The sequence below is a fragment of the Octopus bimaculoides genome, chromosome 7, assembly GCF_046866305.1.
Source record: "Octopus bimaculoides isolate indiv1 chromosome 7, ASM4686630v1, whole genome shotgun sequence".
Taxonomy (NCBI): domain Eukaryota; kingdom Metazoa; phylum Mollusca; class Cephalopoda; order Octopoda; family Octopodidae; genus Octopus; species Octopus bimaculoides.
In genome coordinates this window covers 45,092,765-45,111,166 of record NC_142934.1, presented here as the reverse complement: position 1 = coordinate 45,111,166, position 18,402 = coordinate 45,092,765, and the positions used below count along the sequence as shown (strand labels likewise).

The 18,402-nt window shown below is 39.0% G+C and overlaps 2 non-coding genes across 2 annotated transcripts; both read right to left on the bottom strand.

Annotated features, from left to right (window-relative positions):
* Positions 1-1,874: 1,874 nt before the first annotated feature.
* Trnat-agu (transfer RNA threonine (anticodon AGU)) lies at positions 1,875-1,948 on the bottom strand. Its single transcript has one exon. It is a non-coding gene; the product is annotated as a tRNA-Thr (tRNA).
* A 7,723-nt stretch (positions 1,949-9,671) lies between these two features.
* On the bottom strand, positions 9,672-9,745 carry Trnat-agu (transfer RNA threonine (anticodon AGU)). The gene has a single exon. It is a non-coding gene; the product is annotated as a tRNA-Thr (tRNA).
* Between the last annotated feature and the right edge of the window lie 8,657 nt (positions 9,746-18,402).

The following is an 18,402-nucleotide window of genomic DNA, read 5'->3' as shown; positions in this document are numbered from 1 at the left end:
ATAAATCTAATATTTAGGGTAAGGTAAATGGATAGTTGTTTAAGGTACTGGACGTGTTTCAGATGTAGAGTGAAACTGTCTCAGTGCAGCATATTTCATTTTAATGAAACTGGTATTTTGATATGTACAGAGGTGGTTCTATAGTTCAGTTGGTCAGAACATCAGTTAAGTGAACTGGAAGACTGAGCTGCAGCAATTCACTAAAGCAAGATTTCACTTGAGTATTTTGACATCCATGGCACTCAGAGATATTTTATCTACTTCTTTACTGATTCCAACATCCACCACACTTCAAGATATTTTGTCAAACTCTCTACAGATTTTGCAATCAAACACCCTATTAAAAATTCATGAATTCAAGAAAAAATGTACTTGGATATAAACAATAGCATCATCATTCTAAATATTTTAAAAATATTCTGACATTAACCTTTACTGGTTTTCTGGAGAATACTGTGGTCGATGATCTGTTTGAATGAAATTAACTTACAGGGAAATAGTAGACATACAGACATTTCCAAATGACTGTAGAATTACTGGGATTTGGAAGGGATGGCGGGGTGATAATGCTTGATGCTCAAACTGCTTTAAGGGCTAAGGTTCTTAATTTAGCCTAAGAGCCACAACTTAGAAGAGCTTACGAATATGTGAGAAATATCACAAATCAATCCCAAATTTTCAAATTTTGTCTCCATGTTGCGTATCAAGATGAAACCAGCTAGAAATTGGTAAGTACTCTCAAATACATAAACTACAGCGGGAGCAGAAAACATCATGGAAGAATCGTTGATAAGTTACAAACAGATGATCTTTATGTGTGATTTACAGGATCTCCAAATGTTTCCGCTAAAGTCCTATACCAATATATTTGTGTAAGTCATATCATTTATATTGTGGTCAGTACAGTACTACTACTACTACTACTACTACTACTACTACTACTACTACTACTACTACTACTACTACTACAAACACAACTATGGCGTGCATGACTACTACTAAACTATCACAGCACAACAACCAACATTACTACCACATCAAACATGTTCACTATCATCATCAACACCACTAACACCATCATAATATCAACACCACAACCACTACCATAATCATCACGGCTATCCCAATTACCACCGCCAGGGGAGACTACAGCCATTAACAAGACCCCCCCCCCCACCTACTCAGTAACTCTGTCACCATAGATAGACCTTGTAAAGCTTTAACCAGAAACGTTGCAAAGTATTAGAAATTATTAGGCAACATAATATTGGTTTCTATCTTGGGTACAAGGCCAGTAATTTCGGGGAGGGTGTAAGTTGATTACATCGACACCAGTACGTAATTGGTACTTATTTTATCGACCTCGAAAGGGATGCAAGGCAAAGGCGACCTCGGCTGAATTTGAATTCAGAACGTAAAGACGAACGAGATGCCGCTAAGCATTATGCCCACGTGCTAACGACTCTGGCAGCTTGCCGCCTTATTTGGCAACATAATATTATGAATAATAAGGATTACTGATGTTGGGATAAAGGACTAGAAAATGGAGATCCTCCTAATACTTGATTGGAACTTATTTCACTGACTTAAGAAAGGTGAAAGGTCAAGTCCACTTCTATGAGATTGAACACAGGACTTAAAAGTAACATGATTAAATACAGTAGTACTGCGCTACTGATGTTGCTCAGAACAAAACAACTGTCAAAATTATTATGTTAATCATTATGCTGTGTTGACATATTGACAGTGAAATGAATATGTGATCTCGGTTTTATAAAGAAAAAAACTCCAATAAAGAACGAATATATGAAGACAAAAAATGGAATATGTAACAGAAAGCACAAGAGAGATCCGAAACAAAGAAACGTGACACTAGGCTCCAGAGGGATTCGAAACCACGACCTCCAGTTTACTAGACTGGCGCTCTAACCAACTGAGCTATGGAGCCACAACGAAAGTTCACTTGGATAAATTCGTTATATTAGTGAATATTGACGTGGCAATAAAGAATTAGTGTCGTGAGACAGAAGAAACGAATTGTACAAGTTGCAGCAACACTACCATCAGAAACAACAATAACGACAACAACAGCAACAACTGAAGTTATATTATTCACTGCAATCCAAGTACAAAAGCCACCACCTCCACTACCAGCATTTGCATAATAATCACCAAGACGACACATTAATACCACCACCACCACCACCACCGCCGCCGCCAGCAGCAGCAGCAGCAGCAGCAGAACTGACTTTGGAGTTGGAAAACACGATTACCACCGCAACTGTTAGTACCATCACTACCACGATTAATATCACTTTTACTATTATGTCCGTCAGCAGCAGCAGCACCACCACCACCACCACCACAACCAGCTTGTCGAGAAATGAAGGAAGGATCATACCTAACACATAAACACGCATGCGCGCGCTGATACAAACGCAAACGCATGTACGGATAGGGATACATACAACATAAAGACAAAATGGAATAAGCAGAACAAGAGACACGTGGGATAAAAAGTGGCTGAAGAGGTCACAGGAGGTATGACGAAAGAACTTTGATAAAGAAACATAATAATAATAATAATAATAAAGTTGAAATGAGGACCAAATATGTAGTGCGTGTGTTTAATTGGTGAGAAATTGGTAAAATATGACCAGCCCATGTATAACAATATCATTTCCAAACCTTTTTATTTTATCTCTCCGGTTTTCACATCCGGATGTTCCGCTGGGTCAAAGGTGGAACTACATAAGCAGGATATAAGCTAACAAGTCATACCAGCTTACGAGTAACTTCTATTCTTTTAAACGTATATATTATGCATGCTTACACATACACGCAGACGCATACACATTCGCAAACACATGCACACATATGCATACACACATATACATACACACATACACAAAGATGTATGTGTGTGTATAAAAAAAGACAAAAAAACAATAACAAAAAAACAACAAAGTGAGGACGTGATACGGATAGTGTTATTAGACGCTCGGGAAAGGAAAGAGAGAGAGTATGACGTTTCGGGCGGAGCCCTTCGTCGGAAAGATGGAAAGTTCAAAGAATGGAAAAACGGAGGAAGAAAAAATCGGCACCGATGCTCACGAGGTTACATTGTGGAAGGACCGGAAGAGGAGGTGGTGGAGGAAAAGTTCTTTCTAAGACAGGAGAGTGAAAAAGGGAGGTGAATATGTGTGCGTGCGCGAGGGTCTGCAAGTGTGTGTGTAATAACAGAACGTGTGTGTGCGTATGTATGTGTGTGTGTGTGTGTGTGTGTGTGCGTGGTTTGGTGGGTTATCTGTTAGTGTGTATGTGTGTGTTTGTGTGTGTGTGTGTCTGTGACGTAGTGGAAGGAATTAGTAGCAGGAATAGTTAGGGGTGCTTATGGACAATGGTCAGTGGTAGGTCAGCAGGCAGTTTTTGAGTATGTGTGTGTGCGTGTGTGTGTGCGTGTGGGGTTGTAGGTGTTGGGTACGTGTGCGTGTGTGTGTGTATTTTATACGTGCGCGTGTGTGTATGTGTATGTTTTTGTGCGTGCGTGTGTGTTTGTGTGTATGTGTATGTTGTGTATATGTGCGTTGCTGTGTACGTGTGTGTGCGTGCGTTTGCTTCTGTATGTGCGTGTGTTGTTTATGCCCATGTGTGTGTGATTGTATGCGTGTCTGCGTGAGTGTGTTGTGTTAGTGAGAGGTGTGCGTGCGTGTGTGTGCGTGTGTATGTGTATGTGGGTGTGTGTGTGTGTGTATGTGTGTGGATGTGCGTGTGTGTGGGATTGTGATGTGTGTGGGATTGTGAGTGTTAGGTACGTGTGCGTGTGTGTGTTTATGTGTGTCTGTATGTGGTGTCCGTGTGCGTGTGTGTGCGTGTGTGTATGTTTGCGTGTTTGTTAGCGTGTGTGTGTATGCGCAAGTGTGCGTGTGTATGTGCGTTTGTATAAGTGTGTGGGCGAATCTGAGCGTGTGAGTGCATGCATGTGTGTTGTGTGTGTGTGGTGTGTTGGGAAGTAGGTGTGCATACATGTGTGTGTATGGGTGCGTGTATTTTTTGTGTGTGGGTATGTGTGCGTGTAGGAAGGGATGAAATAAATTGTGGAAAATTGTAGTGATTGTAATAAAAAAGTGAATAATGGATATAATGTAAACTGGATAAGGGGGGAGGGGTAAAAAAAATAATAATAAAAAATAATAAATAAAGAAAAGTGTTGCATTGTCGAAAAGGAGAGAGTCATAAGGAGGAGGGGGCTGTGTTGAGTCCGAAGGGGAAAGATGATCTAAGGTTAAAAATATAGCGCTGTTCCAAGTGGAGTCGCGAGGGAGTGGACCCATGGTGCAGGGCGAGGCCAAAAACGGAGATGTTAGAGGGGGAGTGGTTGGCCAAGTGGAAGTGGTTGGCCAAGTGGAAGTGACGGGCGACGGGGGAGTCCGAACCTAGCCGAACGTCCCTTAGGTGTTCGGTGAAACGGTCGGCCAGCCGGCGGCCCGTCTGACCCACGTATAGTTTGTTGCATAGGTTGCATCTGATGCAGTAAATTAGGTTGGAGGAGGTGCAGGTGAAACTGTGTGGAATGTGAAGAGTGTGTAGGTTCGACCCTGTGACAGAGGTAGTGTTGGTGATGAAGGGGCAGGTGTGACAGCGGGATCTGGAGCACGGGATATATATATATATATATATATATATATATATATATATACATACACACACATATATATATATACATACATATACACACACACACACACACACACACACACACACACACACACACACACACACACACACAACACACATATATATATATATTTATATGTTTATGTGTATGTGTATATCCGCATACACACACATTTATGAAATTTATTAAAAGACAGTTTAACTTCAAAAAAATACGAAAAAAAAAAATGTAGAAACATAGATAAATTGTTTTTTATTGGAAGGTGGCAACAATTCAGAAAATCATTTCAGAAAATCATTTCAAAAATCCATATTTCTTCATCAATTCTTATATTTAAACCTGGACAGTGTTTTGGTTCAATAGACGAATGTAATCCAATATTTTCTTTTTCTTCATCAATATTTCATCACTCTGGCTTAAGGAGTAGCACAAACTGTGAACACGTTTATTGTTATCGAAATGCATCTTAATTCTTCAATTCCAACACATATGTTAACCATGTCTAGATCAACTTTACCTAGCAGCTTCCCAGTGTCGATAATATACAGAACATGTCAAGCACTGAGGTTGAAGGGATCGACTAACTCCCTCTCCTCAAAATTTCAGAAAAGAAAAAGCTCGTTTTGCGGTATTTCCCTCCGGCATTTTCATTCTGGATTCAGAGCCTACATGGAGGCGCAATGGCCCAATGGTTAGGGCAGCGGACTCACGGTCGTAGGATCGCGATTTCGATTCCTAGACCGGGCGTTGTGAGTGTTTATTGAGTGAAAACACCTAAAGCCCCACGAGGCTCCGGCAGGGGGGTGGGGGGTGGCGAACCCTGTTGTATTCTTTCACCACATCTTTCTCTCACTCTTTCTTCCTGTTTCTGTTGTACCTGTAATTTAAAGGGCCAGCCTTGTCACACTGTGCCACGCTGAATCTCCCCGAGGACCACGTTAAGGGTACACGTGTCTGTGGAGTGCTCAGACACTTGCACGTTAATTTCACGAGCAGGCTGTTCCGTTGATTGGATCAACTGGAACCCTCGTCGTCGTAACCGACGGAGTGCCAATCATATCAGAGCCTACTGAGGTCAACTTTGCCTTTCATCCTTTCAGGATCGATAAAATAAAATACAAGTTAAGTATCGGGTTGATGTAATCGACTAGCTTCCTTCACCAATTTTCAGGCCTTGTTTCAGGTGAACTGGCAGTATCATAAGTGAGTCGGAAACTACTTAGCAGCATTTCTTGAGCTTCGAAAATTTTGGTCTCACTAATAACCACCACATCTAAAATCACATATTGAGAATACACCCTGACAATTTCTATTGTTGGGGTGGCATTGTTGGTTCGAAAGAAATACTATAAGTATGATACTATTGTCAGCTGAGCGTGACCGACAGGTGCGCCAGTGATGAAACTTCTGCATGCACTCGTCCAGAGCCCAAGCGCTGCCGACTTAAGGGGTTTATGTCGAATAACTGCTGTCACGCGTAGGATGGATCTCAGCAATCAGCTGAGTCCATTGTGAAGATCGCCTCGCTACCTTCTTATAGCTGGGAAGGTCAGGCAGTTGTTATCTGTCTGGTAGCCATTATGAAAGTTGTGCGGTGGACAGACACTTTCTTCCATAGCCAAGCCTTCATCTACTATATCATGTTTTACTCAGAAAGAAAACTGAGGTTGGAGAGGTAAATGTTGCCTTCCAGCAAATTCGTTGAAAGGTGGATGAAAGAGGCGAGCAAGGCTCGAGTGAATGAGTCCACTCTAAAAATGCACTTTTAGACTGGAGTGGGACGAGTAGGGAGGGCACTCATTTAAATGGTCGAGGTGACCATGTTTTTCATGGGGTTTCCACGGATAGTTCTCGAAGGTCTCCATTCCTATATCTTTATCTTTTACCTTTTACTTGTTTCAGTCATTATACTGCGACCATGCTGGAGCACTGCCTTTAAGAATTTTTTGCCGAATGAATCGACCCCAGTACTTATATCTTTTTGAAGTCTGGTGCTTATTCTATGTTTTTTTTGCCGAAAATTACGGGGACGTAAACTCCTCACCAACACCGGTTGCCAGTAGTGGTCGAGGACAAACACACACGCACGCACACACACACACACACACACACACACACACACACACACACACACACACACACACACACACACACACACACACACACACACACGACGGGCTTATTTCAATTTCCGTCTACTAAATACACTCACAAGGCTTCGGTCAGTCTAAGGCTATAATAGAGGACACTTGCCCAAGGTGTCACGTATCGAGACTGAACCCGGAGCCGCGTGGTTGGGAAGTAAGCTTCTTACAACACAGCCATGCCTGCGCCCGTGGAGGAATTTTCATTGTTTAAAGTTTCATTGTTACTTCAGTTTTCGTTGTAAATCTTTATACACGCTTCGAACCACTCCGTGATAAATGTTTTGCACCAATTTATTTCACATCTTTTGTGTAGGCCCGTGTGTCCAATACAGACACTACTACTACTACTACTACTACTACTACTACTACTACCACCACCACTACTACTACTACTACTACTACTACTACTACTACTACTACTACTACTACCACGACCACCACCTCTAAAAACGTCAGATGGTAGAATTGATTAAGTACAGGTCAAAATGTCGTATGGTGTTTACTTTTGTCACTTTATTTCTTAAGTTCAAATTCAGCCAAGGTCAAACTTTGCCTTTCATCCTTCTCAGGTCGATAAAATGAAATACCAGCGAAGTAATAATGGCATCGGTCCAGCTGACAATATCTTGTTTCCCCACCAACCTATGTTTGTGTGACTATGTTAAAAATTATTATTAGCGCAATCAAGTCGTCGCATTCTGGCTCATAGTATTGTCTTCAATCAGATTCTTTCCGGCGGCCATTCTTTCAATTGCAGTTATGCCTCCTAAGAAAAGACTCAAATCAAAACATTTATTTTTATTCTTTGTCGAAGATAAAGAAGACACTGCCAATTATTTTTGCTACAAACTCCTTATCTCATAGAAATTATTTTAATCTTTATTCGACACTTCTGAGCAATAATTATGACAAAAGTTTCATTATAAATTCTGGTTTATTAATATAGAACATTCTAAATTAATCCATTTTTTTTTTGTAAATGGCTAAAACCATTTTCATTTTCTTAAGATAAAAATTTTTATTATTGTAACTTTAGCAAGACGGTACCATATTTTGTTTGATTTGTTTGCTATTTTTGTCTTCAGAGTAGCTTCTTTTATCATCGTCATCGCCGACGTCGTCTCTGTCGTTGTCGTCGTCACCACCACCACCACAACCTCCACCGCCGCCGCCGCCGTTGTCGTCGTCGTCATCATCATCATCATCATCATCATGACGACCATTAACATCCTCTGGTAATTATCATTCCCATCGTCACCGTCGTGTCGCTTATCATTTTTAGTATCACCGCTATAATCCTCCTCGTCCTCCTCCTCGTCCTCGTCGTCGTCGTCGTCGTCGTCGTCGTCGTCCTCCTCCTCCTCCTCCTTATCATCATCATCAGTGTTGTTATGTTCCTCGCAGACACCAAAGTCATTTGTGCTATCATTAACACGATCATCATTATCCTCATCGCCATCAATCTCATTCTCATCATTATTTATTCATTATCTTCATTTGAACACCACCACCACCACCACTACCACCATCGTCATCATCATCATCAACATCATTGCCATTTATATTTTCTATAAAGGACCCTTCCATAAGTGCCGTTAAACAACTCGGCTCGGGTTCCATCACACTGCGTGGTACCTTGGACAAGTGTCTTCTGAATGTCTTCTACTAAAAGGTCGAGCCAAGTAATGGCGTGTGAGTGAAAGTGATAGACGGAAGCCCGGAACCAAGTAATCGAAAAGCAAGTTTTTTACAGCACAGCCACTCTTGCGCTTATAAATATGACCTCTAACAGGTTCCAAGGAAATTCGAACCTTCAACCTCTAGTTTACTAGACTGGTGCTCTAACCACCTCAGCTATGGAGGATTAAAGGCAGAGTTTGACCTTGATAGAATTTGCACTACTACTACTACTACTACTACTACTACTACTACTACTACTACTACTACTACTACCACCACTACTACTACTACTACTACTACTACTACTACTACTACTTTCTGCTGTAAGCTCATGATCAGAAATGTTTGGGGAGAGTGCTATTCGATTATACTATCGATTACAGTGACCCTAATGCTCAACTGATATTTATTTTATCGGCCTCGAAGAGATGAAAGGCAAAATCGACAGAATTCAAACTCAGAAGTAAAAATGGACGAAATGCTGCCATGCATTTTGTCTGGCATGCCAACGATGCTGCCGGCTCATCCGCCTTTTATAATAATAATAATGATAACCTTTTCTTCTAAAGGCACGAAGACTGTAAATTTTTGGAGTAGGGGTTAGTTGGTTATAGCGACACTAGTGCTCAACTGGTACTTACTTTATCAAACCCGAAAGGATGAAAGGCAAAGTCGACCTTGGCAGAATTTGAAATCAGAACGTAAAGACAGACAAAATGTCGTGAAAACGGTTCTGCTAGTCCGCTACTTGAATAATAATCCTTTCTATTATAGGCACAAGGCCTGAAATTTTTGGGGAGGAGGCCAGTCGTTTAGATCGACCCCAGTATGCAAACTGGTACTTAATTTATCGACCCCGAAAGGATAAAAGGCAAAGTCGACCTCGGCGGAATTTGAACTTAGAACGTAGCTGCAAATTCCCTGGGAGGTATTACTTCCTCTCCACCTTCACTTCCCTTTCCAAGTGGAAGTTAACCAAGTTGATGAGAACTTGACCAAAGAGGAAGGCGCCTTTCATCAGTCCTTTCAGTCTCTTCATCATTTAACCCTTCGCCATGGTCTCAGTTTCGCTCTGGAACTCTGAAATTTTTCACTGCCTTAAAAATATGGAGTTGAAATTGGTCGAGATTCCAGCAAAAAAAAAAAAAGTAGAAAAATCTGCTAACAGGCTCCAGGGGGATTCGAACCCCCGACCTCCAGTTTACTAGACTGGCGCTCTAACCAACTGAGCTATGGAGCCACCTTCCTGTTTCTCCTTTAATCATACAAGATAAATCTAAAAATAAACTTGTACAATTGACACCATGCCCGTGATTAACAACATTTATTGTTCACAAAGCGATTAGAACAGTTTGGCAGGGGACACTCACTCTCTTTGCTCACCGAGATAACGTCACGGTTTCAGAATTCGCTCTAAATAAATATAATAGCTTTTTACAGCTGACAGCCTTGATAAATTCGTGAACGTCATAATATCCACAATTGTTTTCTTTCTCCCAAAATATACGACACAAATTGTGTGGATAAGCAGTTCACTTTGCAGTCGCATAGTCTTGGATTCGACATCACTTTGGACAAGCGTCTTCTACCATAGCACCTTGCTGCTGCTAGTCAACACCTTGTAGGTGAAATATGGAAGGCAGAACTATACCCATCGCATGTATGTATGTATGCAGGAGCAAACCCATCCGTCACTCACTCATTCACCTACTCAATTAATCAATCAACCAATCAGCGCAGGAGTAACAATAATTGGTATATTCAAATAGAAATACTCTGCTTTATTTATTTATGTCCAGCCACGTTATAACGGATTATCTCCCCATACAATATTTACTTTACATTTCACGTTATAAGATCGTTGAAAGCAGTACAAGAATATCTTTTTTACTACTGGAACAAGGCCTGAAATTTTATGAGAGGTGTGCGGGGGTTTGTCGATTATTGCGACCCTAGTATTTGGATGGTACTTATTTTATCGACCATGAAAGGATGAAAGGTAAAGCCGACCTCGGTGGCGTTTCAGCTCAGAACATAAAGCCGCAAGAAATGCCGGTAAGCATTTGTCTAACGTGCTACGATTCTGCAAGTTCGTCACTTTAAAAAGTACAAGAAAATGTAATTGGCGAAAGAGAGAGAAAAAAACAAAAGAAAATAATGAGGAAAGAGACACTAATCAAGAAAGAAAAGAACAATATCTTCCAATACAAAACATTTATATCTATTCAAAATGTAACTGTCATTTTTGTCAAAGTAGAATGTTTGATATTTGGGATTTGGAAGTCGTGGCTATTATGCCTTTCTCAGCGTTATTGATATGAATGAAATGATGTGGATGGTTATCTAGCAACTGGAAATCAAAACCTTAGTGCGATAGGAAGTTTCTATATTTTAGTGGGGAGAGATAAGTTCATGTTTGTCGCAAATACTATATTAGTGAACTAGCTTCGACTGGGAATTGAAACCATAATTTATTTTTGTTTTTCTGACAGTGAACTAGCTTCGATTGAGAATTGAAACTTAACCCTGTCTTTGTGTTTCTGACAGTGAACCGAAGCTCCAAAACTTACCAGCGTGCATCTGGTATTAGATTATCTACAGTGGGATTTGAACTCAAAAGGCCCAAAGTTTTGAATAGATTTCGTCTGATACTTTACCATTCCTCTCAACTCGGTGTCTGCTACATAATAACATGAAACTATATTTGATATTTATGGGACTGCTACTCCTCTGTTTATTGTTGAACGAAAACATGGCTGCGTGGTTAAAAAGTTTGCTTTGCAAGAAGGTGCTTTAGGGTTTCTACCTGTTTTATATTCAAACCACCCAGATCTAGCCTCTCAAACCTGCCTACATTCTAAAAGTAAGCAATCATATCATCAAAATCTCGAAGCTACAAGATAATGCATGATTAATTCAAAACAATTTGAATAAATAAGCATTACATTGGACAGAATAATCTGAATGGCAGAGAGTTAATAAACGGGTTTATTAAACTTTCTAATTTTTTTAATTACATCAATGCATGCATGCAGCTGTTAATTATTTTCTTTTTAAGCTACTGGACTAAACACAGATCCAGATTTTTTGCTAGTTCGGTATTGTGATTGATTCAATAACCATTGTCTCACAATTTATATCCTGATACCTAATGTGAAGAATCACAAACACTAATGACATCCAGAATGAACTCTCATTAAACTTGATTTCCACACCATATTAATAATACGTTCGAAATATCACATACCCTAAATATAATGGATTAAATTGGGGGAAAATTATAATGGGGAAATACTTAGGAAAGCGTTGAGTGGGACTCGAAACTTCGTCTTTTAGTGATTGTTTAGTCCAAGGTCGATTCTGATCGAGTAGATATTTGATCAAAAGCTATTCGGTCACGAACATTCAGTCTATCTTTTCAACCATTGTGTACTTAGAATTACAATAGCCAATGTGTCCACCTTTTTAAAACGATTGTGCGAGAATTGAGGAAAATATGGCTGCTATTTCTAGTAAGGCTTACGTGGAGTCTCTCTCGATGACCAATAGTTTACCAAATTGGCGCTTTAAATAAATGACCTATGGAATCAATTATGGGATAAGTGTTTTTTTAAGGATTAATCAGTGGAATTGTAGCGCCTATGGCTTGTTGCAGAAACTTCAAGGATCGTGATGGTGGTGGTGGTTGGCGGAAAGAAGAGAAATAAACCATTACTCATGGATTCTCCTCACATCAGAGAGCTTGGCTTGAATCTTAATACAGTGGATTCTATTAAAGGTATCGCAGGACCATTAAACGACAACGAATTAAGCCAAGGACAGTAACCGTACTTTCGACGAGCTTCTACATAGTATGCTTTAACCAAATTTTACTCAAAAAGCATGGGTCCACTCAAGGCTATGCTTCTAGGTTCAGTCCCACTGTGTAGTACCTTGGACAAGTGTTTTCTATTATAGCCTCGGACCGACCAAAGCCTTGTGAGTGGATTTAGTGGACGGAAACTGAAAAGAAGCCCGTCGTATGTGCGTGCGTGTGTGTGTGTGTGTGTGTGTGTGTATGTCTCTGTGCCTGTGTTTTTTCCCCACCACCGCTTGACAACCAATATTGGCCGTAACTTAGCGGTTCGACCAAAGGGTACGATAAATTAAGCACAAACTTAAAACAAGTACTAGGGTCGAGTCATTTCGACTAAGAATTTTTCAGGGCGGTGCCCCAGCATGACAGCGGTCTAATGACTGAAACTAATAAGAAAGAAAAAGAAGTGATCCAAGATGGCAAAAAGTAAGTTTGAGCTCAAAACCTTGTGATCGGGAAGCAAATTTTTTAACCAAACAACCACGCCTGTCGCGAAGTGAACGAATTTCCAGAGATGTTATCGGCGCAGGTGAAACGAAGAAACGACCACCGGGAAATGAAACCTTGCCGCAGGTCAATTAATTTATGTCTGAATGGTAATTACTTATAAATAGGAGGACATTATTTCATCCCATTCTCTTTCTGAACAATCCATTTGAACAACTAAATTAAATTTTCCAATATCTCTTTCAATTAATTCCTAGAAATCATTCCAGTTCTTGACTGGAACCAGTCGACAATGGTTACAGTAAAAGATCAATGGTTACCGCAATTTAAAGTTATGCTAAGTTAGTGTGCTACGTACTGACAGTTGCTATTTAAGAATTATGAAATCAATACAGAATATAAAAGACAGTTAAAAACTAATTTCTTCAGATGACAGTTTTGTAAAGCCAATAATAATTCGATTTTACCATAACCAGTGACTCTGCCATTCAGTAGCAGCTGACACATTTGTCTTAAATGACATTGCAAATGCATCATCATCATCATCATCATCACCACCGCCGCCACCACCACCACCACCACCACTACTATAATAGTAACCGTGAACAATAATAATAATTGTTTCGAATTTTGGAACAATGCTAGCAATTTTGAGGGGACGGAGTAAGTTGATTACAACGACCACAGTACTTGAGTGGTGCTTTATTTTATCGACCCCAAAAGATAAGAAAGACAATGTTGATTTCTGCGAGTTTGAACTCAAAACGTAAAGAGCCGGAAGAAATGCCGCTCAGTATTTTGTCCGATACAATAACGATTCTGCCAGTTCGCCGCCTCGGGAGTAATAATAACAATGATTTCTGATTTAGACATAACAATTTTGAGGGGAGAGGATTTGTCGAATACCTCAACTCCAGTACTTTACTGCTATATTTATCGATCTCTAGAGAGATGTTTAAGCTGAAGGAGGATGGTGCATAGTAGAGCAATGTAAGGCAAGAATGACGGATTACGTGTTCTGCGTGAGAGTGTGTGCAGTAGGATATGGCGGCAAGTATATTCATCTTTCTACGTTAGTGATCATACGCACATATACATACATATCTAGATAAATGGTTCTCTCACTCTTCAAGAGCATAATCTCATTTGAAGAAAAATCGTACAAAACTAACCACTTTTGAGGGACATAACCATAAAATCTCATTCAACGTCTCCAACAATAACCTCGTACATATCAAGGTAACAAGCATCCTAGTACCGCTCTTACACTGGTTTCCCATTATCTCAACAAACTAGTATCCATTCAATTTACTCAACTTGCCTTATCGTTGCTTTGTCTCACCATTCACAAAACCGCCACTAAAGATTTTCCTCATATCCTTCAATAATTGTATAATTCTTTAAAAGTCTTTTCTACTCACCTTTGTTTCTTCAGAATTTCAAATTGGTCTTCGACTGTATTGACCTTTCTGGTCTAGGAGGTCATGTAAAAGGTTAGGTGAACGGCCCTATTACTGAATAAATGGTTAATTAGACTATTTTAGCAAATGGTTAACGTTTCAGCATAAACACAAATTTGTGCGGATTCCAAGTCCCTTGATTCCGCTAGAACCATAACTACCAATGTCTTGAGCAAGATGAGTTTCCTATGTACCGGCCAAGATGTTACATGTTTTAACAACAAATACAAATTATTATAAGCTTTAGTGACGCATGACATTTTCTGATGACATAGACCAGATATTATACATTGTTATGACACATAACCTGTTGTTATAATATATATATATATCATATACTAGATATAAGTTGTAGATATACATTAGACATTACGAGTAGTAATGACACACTATAATTTACATCTTGTAATAACACCCACCAGTAATTTGGATGATGTAATGAAACACTCCTGTCATCAGAAGTTGTAATAGTATAGGCTAGTCATTACGACTTGTAATGTTACAGACTTGGCTTTACAACGTGTAACAGACTACAGTGGGTTTGAATTTACATTTGTCAGGCTTCTTAGAGTAATAAACTGTACTTATCCACTTCATTATGGTACCAATTTACTGTTAGATACAGAGACACTGCAGACGTTGAAAATGCCTTTAACATTGAAAAAGTGTAACGAAAATCACTGGTTTAGAACCATTTAAGAGTTTTACTCCATTTTGAGTCAACTAGCTGTGTCTTCTCATATTACGTCGTAATTTTTAAGTCCTTCGTTTACACGAGACGAACACTCTAACGTTCGGTTTGTAGTTAATTAATCTGTCTCACTATCACCTTAGACGTGTGCAAGTCAAAATCGGTAAAACTAAATATTTCAAAACAAATAAAGATATGTGGATTATATTAAATTTTAGAATATAAGATCACAAACCTCAGTAAGAAAGAAATTATTGTGGAGCTATATGTGAATGATCAAGGATTTCATGAAAACATGAATGATAAATCACGAGTAATTTCACTAAAAGAAAACGAGTGATTAAGATTTTCCCCACATACGCGCACAAGGAAAAGCGTCTATACAAATAATCTTACAAAAATTAAAACATTACGCGTACTGTGTGAGTCAAAGCCATATTTTCTTTTCTAAATATTAAATACGAAACCGAAGATGCTTAGAAATGTTAATTTAAGTGTACTTGTCATACATTTTTATACATATTTCTAAAATTCATGTTTTGTAGTGGTTCATAGTGGTTTTAGAAAATCTATTTTTCTCTGCTGCAGGAAGGGATGTTGAAGATCACGTGCTTTTGTATAATGATTGCAGAGAGGAATATTTCTCATTAAATTTGGCTATTCTGAAATAACTAACACCTGGGATTTAATAACGACAACGCTGAATGTTATTGAATTCATTGTGGTGTTGTGATGGTAGTGGTGATGGTGATAGTAGTAGTAGTAGTAGTAGTAGTAGTAGTAATAGCAGAAGTGGTGGATGTGTTGGTGTTAGGGGTTGCAATAGCATTAATGATATTGGTGGCATTACTTATAGTGGTGGAGATGGTCGCTATTCCGGTAGTAGTCTGGGAGGAAATGATGTTGGTAATGGTTTTAGTTGTGGTGGTGCTGGAGATGTTGTTGTTGGTGGTTGTGATGGTGTTGGAGGCGTTGTTAGTGGTTGCGGTAGTGATTCTGTTAGTGGGCGAGATGGTTGCCTTTGAGGCGGTAGTGTTGGTGGTGGTTGTAGATGTCGTGATAGCAATTATGGTACTGGTGGTAGTGGTATCGGCGCTGACAATTGTAGTGATGGTTGTCCTATCGGTGGTGGTTATAGTGTTAAAACTAGTTGTAGAGGTGGTGGTGGTGGTGGTGACAGTGGTTGTGGCTGTGTCTGTGGTAAAACTAACATAGGTGTTCATTGTGGTGGTCAGGTTTGCCGTAAAGGAGGCGGTTGTAATATTTAGGATTGTCACCTTGGTGATGACAACAGTTGTGGTGGTCATGATTGTCGTGTCGACATAGATTTAGGGGGAATTGCTGGTGGTGGTTGTGGTGCTAGTGGTAGTGGTGGTGGTCATGTATGTCGTGTTGATGGTGTTGCTAATTGTAGAAGTTACACTACAGTACAAATCAAAGAATGAAGAATGTTTTATGACCAAACTAATTATTATAACTGCATCAAATATAACAATTTTATGAAGGCTGACTAAGAAACAACTTCATAGCTAGTTTATAATCATTGCATAGAAAACTTGATGTCGGGGGTTCGATACCCTCTGGGCCATATCAATAAATATTTTGAAATTTTCAATTCACTTTTAATTTAATTTCTTTATACAAATTATATATATATATAGGCGCAGGAGTGGCTGTGTGGTAAGTAGCTTGCTTACCAACCACATGGTTCTGGGTTCAGTCCCACTGCGTGGCACCTTGGGCAAGTGTGCTATAGCCTCGGGCCGACCAACGCCTTGTGAGTGGATTTGGCAGACGGAAACTGAAAGAAGCCTGTCGTATATGTGTATATATATATATGTGTGTGTGTGTTTGTGTGTCTGTGTTTGTCCCCCAACATCGCTTGACAACCGATGATGGTGTGTTTACGTCCCCGTAACTTAGCGGTTCGGCAAAAGAGACCGATAAAATAAGTACTAGGCTTACAAAGAATAAGTCCTGGGGTCGATTTGCTCGACTAAAGGCGGTGCTCCAGCATGGCCGCAGTCACATGACTGAAACAAGTAATATATATATATATATATATATATATATATATATATATATATATATATATATATATATATATATATGTATATACAAATTATATATCCAGAGCTGATACAGTACGACCGTTTCAAGCAGCGGCTCCATTTAATTGAACAATGCAATCATTACATCAATTTAAATGCAGAGCTATCCTCCGCTGCATAAATAAATAAATAAATAAATAAATAAATAAATAAAAAAAATTAATTTAAACAGTCGGACACATTTGTATAATTTTTCTTAAATCCTCTGCATTTAAATTGATGTAATGATTGCATTGTTCAATTAAATGGAGCTTCTTGAAACGGTCGTACTGCATCACCTCTGGATATCCTGTTGCTTATTTGGATTTTATTCACCTTATTTTGAAGTTGTACAGATGATACGCACTAATATTTGGTGACTCAACTTAAGTACCAAATTCATCTGAATCTCAATTATTTTCCTTAACTCGTCAACCAAACCTATATATATATATATATATATATATATATATATATATATATATATATATATATATATGTGTGTGTGTGTGTGTGTGTATATATGTATATATATAATTTACAGTTCCAATATAAGTAGGAACACCAATAAAGTACTCCATTCAGTGAGAGATAAATATCACAGTTAAAAATATGAAGCCTAAAAACCTTTCTCATTCAATGCTAAAACTAACATAGGCAGCAAATTCCTGGCATTATTAAATAAGCATTTCCCAGTGAACCACAAATACAGGAAGTTAATAGGCGCGCGGTAAAAATTTTGTACAGTTGTTTCCCCAATATGAAGGACATTATCACTCATAAGTCACATCAAAAGACCACTATCAGTTATAACTGTCAAGACCCTAAAGCTTTCACGCTTGATCAGATGTGATTGATAAATACAATTGTCTATGAAGCCGAAGATACAGCAGTGCTCATAGACAACATATCTAAGAAGAAAATTTACATCGGTTAATGTGAAGGCAATTTTAAAAGTTGCTATGAAAACCATCAGTCTTCTTTCCGGCACATTGATAAAAATGAGGCCACTAAGTTGACTAGCCATGTATGGGATCTGAAAACGAATTGCTCACCACATACAATTAAGTGGGGAATCTTAGAGAGAAATCAACGTCATATATAAATGGATCAAAGAGATGCAAGTTATTCGTAGCTGAAAGATCGCCCATTCTTTTTAGGTTTAAGAATTCTACCACATTACTAAATTCTAGACCAGAAACTTTCAGTAAATGCAAACACAGGAACAGATTTCATTTGTTGAATTGGAGGACATCATCCGCTTCAGACTGAGTAGCTATCTCATAGACTTTGGCCTCTTTTCTGTAACTATACCAGCTGCGTTAATTATAGACGAGGATATTGGTTTTCTTA